Raw genomic sequence first — 12489 nt, 5'->3', positions numbered from 1 at the left:
AATAAAAAGGCTTGTACAAAAACTTTATATAGTTTTAAAAAAAGAAAAATGCAACAAGGAACCTTTTTTTAAATGAAAAATTTCTTTCTGAATGTTTTTACTTATCAATTAGAAACACTTCTTTTTAACCATTAAACATTTGTCATACACAGACTGTACAACGTCTTTATTTTTTTTGTTTTAATTTTATTTTATTATGTTATGTTAGTCACCATACAATACATCATCAGTTTTCGACGCAGTGATCCATGATTCATTGTTTTCGTACAACACCCAGTGCTCCATGCAGTACGTGCCCTCTTTAATACTCATCACCGGGCTAACCCATCCCCCATGCCCCTCCCCTCTAAAATCTTCAGTTTGTTTCTCAGAATCCATAGTCTCTCATGGTTCATCTCTCCTTCCTATTTCCCCCTCTTCCTTTAAAAAAGACTTTCAGCTAAAAAAAAATGGCTGAATTGGTTTCTGGGTCTCTATTATAATAGGTCTCAGTAAAGACTCATTAAAATACTGTGTACTACACAGTATATACCAGTATACCAATGTTGTTTAGCATTGGTTCCATCTAACAGCCTAGTAAATACCATATCACAGCCAGACTTTCTGGCAATTAGAATGAGCTTTGTCAACAAAATCAAATTTTACCAATCTTTGCAATGATCAAATAACTTACGGATTTGAAAATATGGCACATCCAAGCAAACAGAAGGCTTTCATAATATAAGGATTTCTTTGCCCTATAAATCCATTAAATGGTCTGCCTGACTGTATTAATGCCATTGTGAATGAATGGAACCAGGTTCCATTTTAATATATACATATATTCCTTATATATATTATATATATTCCATATATACATATGGAATTATAAACCACTAGATTATGAATTCTTCTGATATTCTAAAATGTTTTTACTTATTATATTTATAAATACATTATTAATATATATACATATACTACAAATACATATATGATACTATATAAGTATAGTGGCAAAATTATAGTTCTAAAAATATTTAGTAAAACATATAATGCATACATATATATATATACTGTATATATCTATTGTGTATATATGTAATATATAAATATAAAACACTATAGCACTAAAAATATTTAATATATATACGTGCGTATACACTGTATATTATATATTGATATATGTGTATATATAATATGCGGTATATGTATATAATATGTACTATTAATATGTATATACACCATATACGAATACACACAGACACATTTAGATAGTCTGAGCAATAGTTAGAAATTAAGTTCCTTAGTTTTATAACTGGTTTATAATTCTTTCACTGATACTTTTTTATATTCCATCAGTTTTCTTTGTAAAGTTAATCCAGAGGCACATAACATGTAGGATATCTTTTCTAATGCCTTTAACACATATTTGGCAGCAGCAGGGTAGTAGGGAAGCTGTCCTCAAAAAATCACTGAGTCACAAATAGACATGAGCGATCTTCCACTCTGATCCTGCACTAATCACTCAGGGAGTAGAGGCGGTCTCATCGCAGCAAGCATTCACACACACATCCTATATACCAAAGCTTTGCTGCTGGACAGGGGTCTCCTAGTCCCTCAAAACATACATTTGGTTGTGCTTTCCTCAGAATAGCAACAGTGATAACACTCCATCTTCTAATTTTTCACACATTGTATCCTAATCACCTCTCCCTGCTCACAGCAAGCTGCTTTAAGACTGGAGTGAAGCTTGTGAACACACAACAGAGAGATCAAAGGGTTTGCAGCATTAAAATGCAAGAGTGTGTGTGTGTGTGTGTGTGTGTAGGGGCGTGTGTGTATGGTGTGTTTTAGAACTTCAGAGGGGTTTATTAAGTATCAGGCCTAATCAATTTTTTTAGATACTTTAAGACAATCAAAATGATTAGAACTTTTATTTGTTTGCTTATTTATCTTAATGCAGAATTTTGTTTTTACTGGATGAACATGGATTTAAGAGCATTTAAAGGTTAAAACTAAGCTTAGTGATTTTTCAGTCCAATTCCTTTTGAAGATGAACAAACTGGGACCCAGGAGGGTCTGAGCCCCTCTACCACTTTAGCACAGCACCCACAGTGGGCACAGCAGGTTCTAGCCCACCTCTGGTGGGCCACCGGGTTTAATGTCCTGAGAAACGGCACATCACTGGCTGACAATGTAATTTTTAAGCAAAAATCATCAGGGAAACTCATAGTAAGAAAAGTGCTTTGTCCTTTCAGGTGCAATAAGCCTAAAAACCTTACATTTCACTATCTATAACCCAAGCTAAAGAGTGTAAGCTATTTAATGGTAGGAAAAAAAGAAACTTTATTCCTCTATTTGGTAGAAATGTAAAAATGATTTCAAAATTTGGATTCCTAAAACTCCCAGAAGTCTAATAAAATGTTTCTCTTATTTTCGGAGACTATAAATGAAAGGCCCAACAAGTACCAGTGTCACTTTTTCAGATCTTCAGATTATTTAGAAAAAGGAGAAAATATATATGTTGCTAGTTAAAAACTGTCACAATTAGTTTAAAATTAAATTCCTTTCATTTTATTGTATACACAGCATAGTGTCTCAACACATAGTGGTTAATCAAATAATATTTTTAAATTGGTAAATATAAGAATAGAGATGAATTGAACACTGGATAGTTAGGAGAGAAAAAAGAAACTTTATTCCTCTATTTGGCTGGGATTCCTAAAGAGGAGAGACCCTGCATGGTATACATAGTCTAGCAATCCCAATGCTTTTCTGAATGAAGCATGTAACAGTAGCCCACCCTCTCTGGCACCAGCATCTCACCCTACTAACCCTAACATGATGATGACCTCATGCAAGAACAACCTCAAATACTTTGAAACACGCCAGAGCATACCACTCCCCTCTTTAATTCAATATCTTTTTAACAAGCAAGAGAGTATGATTCCAAAGAACCAAATTTGTTTTGCTTCTGCTTCACTAATCACCAAAGCTATCTCTTCTCTCAACTCTTCCTCTATTTCTAGTGATTCTAAATCAACCAAATAAATATTGTAATTTAGGATTTTCATGTAAAAAATCAGAAGTCCTTACACAAGTGCAAGATTGAATACCAGCATTTTTTCATGCAACCATGTGAAATTATTGTTAAAAGCACTTATAAACTTCTTGCCATTGTATGTCTCCACACAAATAGGATGAACATAATTAAACAAAGTCTCTACATGCATGATATTGCAGGATACAATTAAATCAGATGAAGGGCAAATTTTTAGATAATTTCTTTAGAAATGTCCCCTTTTCTTATGTTCTGGTTGTGTATTTTCTATTTTCATTTTGCCTCCAATACTCTGTATTTGATAGAAAATGAAAGGGAGACAGGCATAATAAAACTCCCCCTCATTTGTAGCTCTATTATGAGTATTCAATTTGGTTGTAATATTCATTTTTAGAAATGTAAAAATGATTTCAAAATTTGGATTCCTAAAACTCCCAGAAGTCTAATAAAATGTTTCTCTTATTTTCGGAGACTATAAATGAAAGGCCCAACAAGTACCAGTGTCACTTTTTCAGATCTTTAGATTATTTAGGAAAAGGAGAAAATATTTATGTTGCTAGTTAAAAACTGTCACAATTAGTTTAAAATTAAATTCCTTTCATTTGTTCTCTAAAAAATAACATAAAGTATAATGTTGAAAAAACAAAACACTTAGACAAAGGCAAAAAATCATAGACTATATCCAGAGTCTACTTTACATGATGCACACAATGTCCACAAATGCTGAGTCTTTTTTGAAAAGTATGTTTTTCTTTCATATAAAGATAAAAAGAAAAGCTTTTAGGTCATGGGCTATGAGGGGAAGAGATAATATCTCTTGTGCTTTGATGTTACAAGTAGCTCTTCATTACAGAAGACTTCTCATAGTATAATAAAGGTCCTGGTAAATTGAGCCTGAATATTTAATAACCAGCTTCAACATGGAAGCTTTGTGACTTTCCTGTCCTTGGCACAGTAGAGCAAACATATATGTATTATGAACAAATAGCAAAGTTTTGTTATTTTAGTGTAGAGACTTTAGTATTTAAAGATATACTGTCACTAAAAGGGAAAGCATGATTTCCACATTCCCTAGGAAGCCTCCTGTTTAGAAATATTTCTAAGATACCAACTGACAAGAAATTAGGATAAAATGAACCATTTACAGTTAAATGCTACATATAAAATTGGTTTCAAACTTCTATGCATTATCTGTAACAAAAAATATAGCGTATTGAAAATATTCATAACTTTGATGTGTTGCTCTATGTTAGTTTTGAAATTAAAGGTAAATCTAAATGAAGTTTGAAAAATATTTTAATTGCATGTTAAGTTGCCTGAGTTTTAAACTTTGGCATTCTAGACATGACAATTATATCCAGAAAAATATGTGTCAAGTCTCTTTTAGGAAAATAAAACTTTTTGATAAAATGTATGCATGAAAAATTCAAGAACCAATAGAAATATAAATGAGAGATTTTAAATTCACACAAGATATAACACCCACAAATCATCACTGGCAAACTCCTATTGTAACTTTTTTCTGTGCATAGATAGATATGGGCATATATAGATACAGGTATAGATAAATTGGGCATATGTAGATACGGGAATACCTAGGTCAGGCATATATAGATATGGGCATATACAGATAAACTCTGCATCCTAACTCAGCATTAAAAGTCCTGTTATTATGCACAGTACCATGTGACTTGTTCTTTTTCTGACTCCGAAAAATGTCATAAACATCTTTCCAAGTAAAAAAAAAAATATTTTTATCATTTGATAGAGCATTCACTTGTACTAAGACTTGTTTTTGTAATTTCTTGATAATAGACATATAGTGATCATCTTTTTATAGCACACAGTAAAATATTGTTTATCTATCAATTGATTTATATCTCATCTCTTTACAAAAAGAATGTACTGTGCCTTATAGTAAACGTAAGTAGAAAAATAAAATGTGATATAATAAGAAACAAAAACAAAAACAGAAACCAACAAATAAAAACAAGAGAAAAATATAAAACTCTCCTAGTAAATGAAGTCTTGAATGAAAGTCTTACTTCAGGCTCTCAAAATTTATCATTAAAATTTTATGAAAAAACAGAAAAACGCAAAATGAAAATAAGTACTAAAAACAAGAATCAACACCCATTGCCGGAGTCTAAAAAGAATCTCCACTAACTTCAAAACTAACTGAATTAGACTTAGAAGGACAATGAAAAGACAATGGCTCACAAATATTGCCACACGTGACACAAGACCCTGAGCAGATATTCTGACCATAAAGAAAACATCACATTAGTTTTTGTAATAGAATATCTCTGCAAAAACATACAGCAAACTGGTGCAGCTTTCTTGCTAGGTCAAGTGGAGAACTCTGGGAATTCAGGAAGAGGGGACTTTACATTCTTGTCTTTTCATGTCCTTTGTATTTCTACTACAAAGATTTATTTCTTGTGAAAAATTAGTTATAATGTCTAAAAATTATTAAGTACAATGCAGGAAAATTCAGGTTACAAAACTATAAATAAATTATTATCCCAAATTTAAGGGAAAACAACCATACATGTACTTGAATGACTGGGTAATAGGTAGGATTATTGTAATTTATTTTCTTCTTTCTCCTTCCTAGATTTTCCTCCATTGTTCTACCATGAACATATTGCTGTTGTATAAGAAGAAAAGCTCATACTTAGAAACAACTACAACTAAAATTAGTACAACAGGAAAAAGAACACTAAATGTAAAATCTTGGTGAGTAAATCAAAATTCCATTCAAAGCAAGATTTATAAACTATAATTCATTTCATTAAAAGAGAAGGAACACAAGTAAATTAAGTCCACTTGAAAAGTTATCCAGGTAATTTTTAAAAACAAATGGAAAATAAAATCTATATTTTGTAAAAAAAAATCTATATTTTGTAAAAAAAAATCTATATTTTGTAAAAAAATCTATATCTTGTAAAAAAAATAAAAAATAAAAATAAAAATAAATGGAAAACAAGAAAAAAGAAATAATATACAAAAAGAAATTTTTAAAAACAACAGACATTTTAAAAAAAGTTTACGGTCTGTTTTAAAACATGGCAAAAATCCTTAACATATATAAAGAAAAGAAAAATCAAAACTAGAAAGAAGAAATATACAAAGAAAATTAAGTCTCTGCTAATGGATTTTTTAATTATCTCTCTCCAACTCCCCCCTATCCAGTCCACCCACACCGGTCTCCTTACTCTTTCTCATTCATGCCAACCACCCACTTGATTTCACACTTGATATGTCCCTGCCTAACATTCTTTCCCCAGACATCAGTATAACTCACTCTCTCAAGAACTTTAGATCTTCAGTGTCACTTTTGAGCAGGTCTTCCCTGACCTCTCTACCTCCCTATTTAAGATACACACAAACACACATACACACATTTTCATATAGGTAAAAAGGAAAGATAATATATTTGGTATGTAGATTTTTTTAATCTGTGAGATTTTTAAAAAAGATTTTACTTATTTATTTTAGAAACAGAGAGCACAGGGGTGCCTGGGTGGCTCAGTCCTTAAGCGACTGCCTTCGGCTCAGGTCCTGATGCCGGATTAAGCCCCGCATCGGGCTCCCTGCTCCACGGGAAGCCTGCTTCTCCCTCTCCCACTCCCCCTGTTTGTGTTCCCTCTCTCGCTGTGTCTCTCTCTGTCAAATAAATAAAATCTAAAAAAAAAGAAAGAAAGAAAGAAAGAAAAGAAACAGAGAGCACAGGAGTGAGCAAGCAAGCGGGGGGAGAGGTAAAGGGGGAAGGAGAGGGCCAAGCTGACTCCATGCTGAGCACAGAGCCCCATGTGGGGCTGGATCCCATGACTCTGAGATCATGACCCGAGCTAAAACCAAGAGTCTGATGCTCAACCAACTGAGCTACCCAGGCACCCCTAGTCTGTGAGATTTTTAAAGGTGAGTTTATCATGTAAATATACTTTCATAGATGTTCTTTTCCATAATAATATATAATACAAATCTTTAGAAGTCACTAAACATTTTTAGAAAATACCAATTTTTAATAACTGTGGCATTCAGTAGATGAATACAGCATAACACATTTAAAAATTAAGAAATTTTGACTTTTATTAGGTATATATTTTTTATTGAAATTAAATCTAAAAGAAGCATTTTTATTAATTTATTAAAAATTTAGTGATTACCTATAACGAACTAGAAACAGTGCTTCAGAATAGGGGGCAGAGACAAGAATGAACATATAGTCCCTGTCTCCAAAAGCTTACAATATATGTAGAGTAAGAGACAGCAAATATGCAGATAATAATAAAAAACCCACTTAATCATAACTGTGATACAGTGTACATGGGAGGGACTAGGTGGGACTATAAACCACTACTGGATATTGAAGCAAAATCATGCTGAGTAAGAGATATTTCCACTGAGACCTGAAGGAGGCCCAACAAAGGAGAGTGTTCTAGACAAAGGATTTGTCTATCAAGCATCTATGTGTACTACATAAAATCTTCCTGCGAATCTCTATTTCCTTAGGATAAATAACTAGACATTAAATCATCAGACCAATGGGCATCACCACTTTTACAGTTTTTGATGCATACAATCTAATTTCCCATTACTGATTTGTTTCAAGGTATAATCCCACCAGCAAGTAAGCAAGTATCTATTTTACTATTTTCTCACCAACACTGGGTATTGTGTTTTGACCTTGATTTTAAATTACACTGAGATAATATAATTATTATTGAAAAATAATAAAATATGTCTCAATATAAAAAATTATTAACAAGCTTAGAGCTCCCAAGTTTTCACCATCTAGAAATTACTATTTTGAACTTTTTTGTATTTTCAAGATATTCTCCTATTTACATATTCATTAAAAGGTATCATTATCCGTGTATTATGGTTGTCTTCCACTTAATATGAAAATTTTCTAGAATAATAACTGTGTATCTACATTATCAACTTCATATGCTGAACAGAAGCCTATAGTAAGATTAACCCATCCCATATTGCTAATCTTTCCTCAGTTTCACTATTATATGTCTAAGTGTAGACCTTTTAAAATTTATCTATCTTGCTTTTGGCTTCTTGAGGTACTTAAATCAATGGATCAATGTGTTTCAGCAGTTTTTAGAAATTTTCAGCCATTGTTGATTCAAAAATGTCTTTGCAATTGCTGGGTTGTATGGTAGCTCTATTTTCAACTTTTGGAGGAACCTCCATACTGTTTTCCAGAGTGGCTGCACCAGCTTGCATTCCCACCAACAGTGTAGGAGGGTTCCCCTTTCTCCCCATCCCACCAACATCTGTCGTTTCCTGACTTGTTAATTTTAGCCATTCTGACTGGTGTGAGGCGGTATCTCATTGAGGTTATGATTTGGATTTCCCTGATGCCAAGCGATGTTGAGCAATTTTTCATGTGTCTGTGGCCATTTGGATGTCTTCTTTGGAAAAATATCTGTTCATGTCTTCTGCCCATTTCTTCATTGGATCATTTGTTTTTTTGGGTGTTGAGTTCGATAAGTTCTTTATAGATTTTGGATACTAGCCCTTTATCTGATATATCATTTGCAAATATCTTCTGCCATTCTGTCAGTGTCTTTTGGTTTTGTTGACTGTTTCTTTTGCTGTGCAAAAGCTTTTTATCTTGATGAAGTCCCAATAGTTCATTTTTGCCCTTGCTTCCCTTGTTTTGGCAATGTTTCTAGGAAGAATTTGCTGCAGCTGATGTCAAAGAGGTTGCTGCCTGTGTTCTCCTTTAGGATGTTGATGGATTCCTGTCTCACATTTAGGTCCTTCAACCATTTTGAGTCTATTTTTGTGTGTGGTGTAAGTAAATGGTCCAGTTTCATTCTTCTGCATGTGGCTGTCCAATTTTCCCAACACCATTTGTTGAAGAGACTGTCTTTTTTCCATTGGACATTCTTTCCTGCTTTGTCGAAGATTAGTTGACCATAGAGTTGAGGGTCCATTTCTGGGCTCTCTATTCAGTTCCATTGATCTATGTGTCTGTTTTTGTGCCAGTAACACACTGTCTTGATGATGACAGCTTTGTAATAGAGCTTGAAGTCCGGAATTGTGATGCCACCAGCTTTGCTTTTCTTTTTCAACATTCCCCTGGCTATTTGGGGTCTTTTCTGGTTCCATACAAATTGTAGGATTATTTGTTCCATTTCTTTGAAAAAAGTTAACGGTATTTTGATAGGGATAGCATTAAATGTGTAGATATATAAAATGGAATATTATGCAGCCATCAAAAGGAATGAAATCTTGCCATTTGCAATGACGCGGATGGAACTGGAGGGTATTATGCTGAGCGAAGTAAGTCAATCAGAGAAAGACATGTATCATATGATCTTACTGATATGAGGAATTCTTAACCTCAGGAAACAAACTGAGGGTTGCTGGAGTGGTGGGGGGTGGGAGGGATGGGGTGGCTGGGTGATAGACATTGGGGAGGGTATGTGCTATGGTGAGCGATGTGAATTGTGTTAAGACTGATGAATCACAGACCTGTACCTCTGAAACAAATAATACATTATATGTCAAAAAAATATATTCTCTATATTTCATTCGGGATAGTTTCTAATGACCTACATTGCAGTTCAGAATATATCAAACATACATAATTTGCTTGTAAACCCTCCTTTGAGTTCTCAATGTTATCTTAGATTTTAGTTATGATTTCAAGTTGGGCCTTTTGCCTAATTTTCATATCATGTTTTATAGTTTTCAGATTTTACTGAAATTTTTAAGCTTAGCCTTTACCTCCACTAACACGGAAAATACAAATTGTTTTATATTTCTAATATCCAGAGTGCCAGCCATCTGTGTCTGCTATGTGTTGTTTCTGCTGATTGTTGGCTGATATTATCTAGACCCACTGTAAACTTTATTACCTTTGGTTGTTCATTAAATGTTTATTTGAAAAAATACTTTTGGAAATAATTTCAGATCTAGGAAATGATATATTCCTTCAGAGAGAAACTTCACTTCATTCTGCCAACCATGTAAGGGTGGTAGCCATCTAAGACCAAGGCTTGAAGTTTGGTGGACCATGTAGATGACCACTCAGAGTATATTTCATGTTCCCTATTCCAGAGAGCCACCTTTCAGGGATCCAGGTTAGAACAGGTGTACTTCCCTTTGAGAGGGGCTGAACTTTAATCTCTGCTTCATACTCTACCAAAATTCAAGCTTTACAACTTAGCTGCTTACTATATAGCCAAAGATCAAGTGGGACATATCTCTTTCAACTCAAATGCTCTTTCTGTTCTTGGTCTGGTGTTTCCTTACTATCTTATTAATTACATGATCCATTTAAGAAGATGTTTTGCATTTCTTCCATTTTTTTAAATTGTCTTTTTAGGGTAATTGTTCTGTATTACCAACCCATCATTATAAGAAAAAGAAGTCCCCCCACACTTAATTCCAAATTGTTTGAAATTAAATTTATTCCCAGGTGTGATTATTATTTTACTATTACAAATGATGCTATCATGAACATTTCTTTAAATATACTTGTGTTCTTCTGGTTATTTCCTTATATTCCTACAAATAAATTAATCCACAACAATCGTTGTATTCAAATAGTATGTATTTTAAAGGCCTTGACATGTATAACCATTTATCATCCAGAAAGAATCTATGTTTATTCTTCCTTTAGTCTTTCAACAGAAAGTCAGTTCCCTCCAACTTCCCTCCCCATGCCACATACACAGAAATTTACACATATAACTGGGTAATGATTTTTCATTTTGGGCAGCTTGATAAGAATATACATATAAATATGTATCTTCTTTTTTTTTTTTTTTAAGATTTTTTTTTTATTTATTTATTTGAGAGAGAGAGACTGAGAGAGAGAGAGAGCATGAAAGGGGGGAGGGTTGGAGGGAGAAGCAGACTCCCTGCCGAGCAGGGAGCCCGATGCGGGACTCGATCCAGGGACTCCAGGATCATGACCTGAGCCGAAGGCAGTCGCTTAACCAACTGAGCCACCCAGGCGCCCCAATATGTATCTTCTTTTGAAGTGCTTATTTGTTTCACTTCTAGTGAGACTAAGCATATGTTCATGTTTATTGAACACAAGTAATTATTTGTGAATTACTTAATCAAATTTTTTAATCATACAGTGAGTAGTCAATAGACAATTTTATTCCTACTTGCACTACTAAAGATTAGCAGATACAAATTATGTAATTATATAAAAATACAAAATTAAAGTAAATGTAGTCAATAAAGGAAAAATAGTATGAAAATATGAGGTTTTAAATAAAGCAGAAGACTAGAATTAAGTATTTATAGCAAAAATTAGCACATTGTGGCCTAGGGGCCAAATCTGACTTGGAGGCTAGTTTTATAAAGTTTTATTGAAACACAACCATGCACATTCATTTATACATTGTCACTGTCTGCTTGCACTTTACAATACCAAAGCTGTCATAGGAGTTGTCATAGATACTGTACTGCCAGCAATGCCTAAACTAGAAGGATCAAGAGGGATTAATCTTAATCCCCTCTAAAAGTGAAACACTAGCAACATTTATACTAAACTCCATCACAACCCTCATCATGATTATTAACACTGATCTGAATATTACCTAACATTGCTTTCCAATTACATATGAAACATAAATAAGTACTATAGCTGTTAGAGGAGAAGAACAAAACTATTGTTTGTACCAAATATGAAAACACACGAGAAAGTAGGAAAAAGTGTAGAATTAATAAGATAATTCAGTCATTGACTAGAATATTAATATAAACAAAAACCCATAGCCTTCCTTTACTTCATCCTTAACTGGTTAGAAGATGAAATTGGGGAAATTTTCTTTTCAATAGCCAAAACACATAGGTTATCTAAGAAAACCACTAAAGAAATCTGTAGTTTCTTTATAAACGAAAACTTCAAAATGAATAAAGAGACACACCAAGTGTTGAATTGTGGAAGATTTAACAAAATCAATATAGCAATTACTTCTAAGCACACTTAGAGTTTGAAACAATTTCAGATTTAAAAAAATATTAGAAACATAATTTTATTACCTGACAGATGAAATTAAATTGTGACAAATGCACAAGTTTGAAAGCTAACAAATTTGGGGTGGGGGGGGAATAAGTGAAAGAGAGAAGTTGCCCTTTCAGATATTAAAATATATAAAAAAACTACAATAATTAAAACTGGTGATAGGATCAACAAGTCATTCAATGGACAAAGAAACAACACTAGAAAAAGGCCTTAGAATATATAAGTACCTAGCAAAAGATAAAAGATGCAACAGAAACTGGGGATTAATTAATGACTATTATGACTTAGACAAAAACGAGGCTTAGAACATCATATTCTCACAACTTAAATCAAAATAAAGTCCAGAAGGATGGAATAATTAAAAGTAAAAATGAAATGGTGGTTGCTAAAGATTTGGTCTCCTGTGAAAGGCTGAGCATGTGACAATTTAAAG

At 33.2% G+C, this 12489-nt stretch overlaps 1 protein-coding gene across 1 annotated transcript in view; it reads right to left on the bottom strand.

Moving 5' to 3' along the window:
* The window catches only part of LOC118001450, a 469207-nt gene that overhangs the window by 93039 nt on the left and 363679 nt on the right, over nt 1-12489 (bottom strand). The window lies entirely within an intron of this gene.

This window comes from Mirounga leonina, unplaced genomic scaffold (genome assembly GCF_011800145.1).
Source record: "Mirounga leonina isolate KUSES-001 unplaced genomic scaffold, KU_Mleo_1.0 Mir_53, whole genome shotgun sequence".
NCBI lineage: Eukaryota > Metazoa > Chordata > Mammalia > Carnivora > Phocidae > Mirounga > Mirounga leonina.
This window is presented reverse-complemented; position numbering and strand designations above follow the sequence as displayed.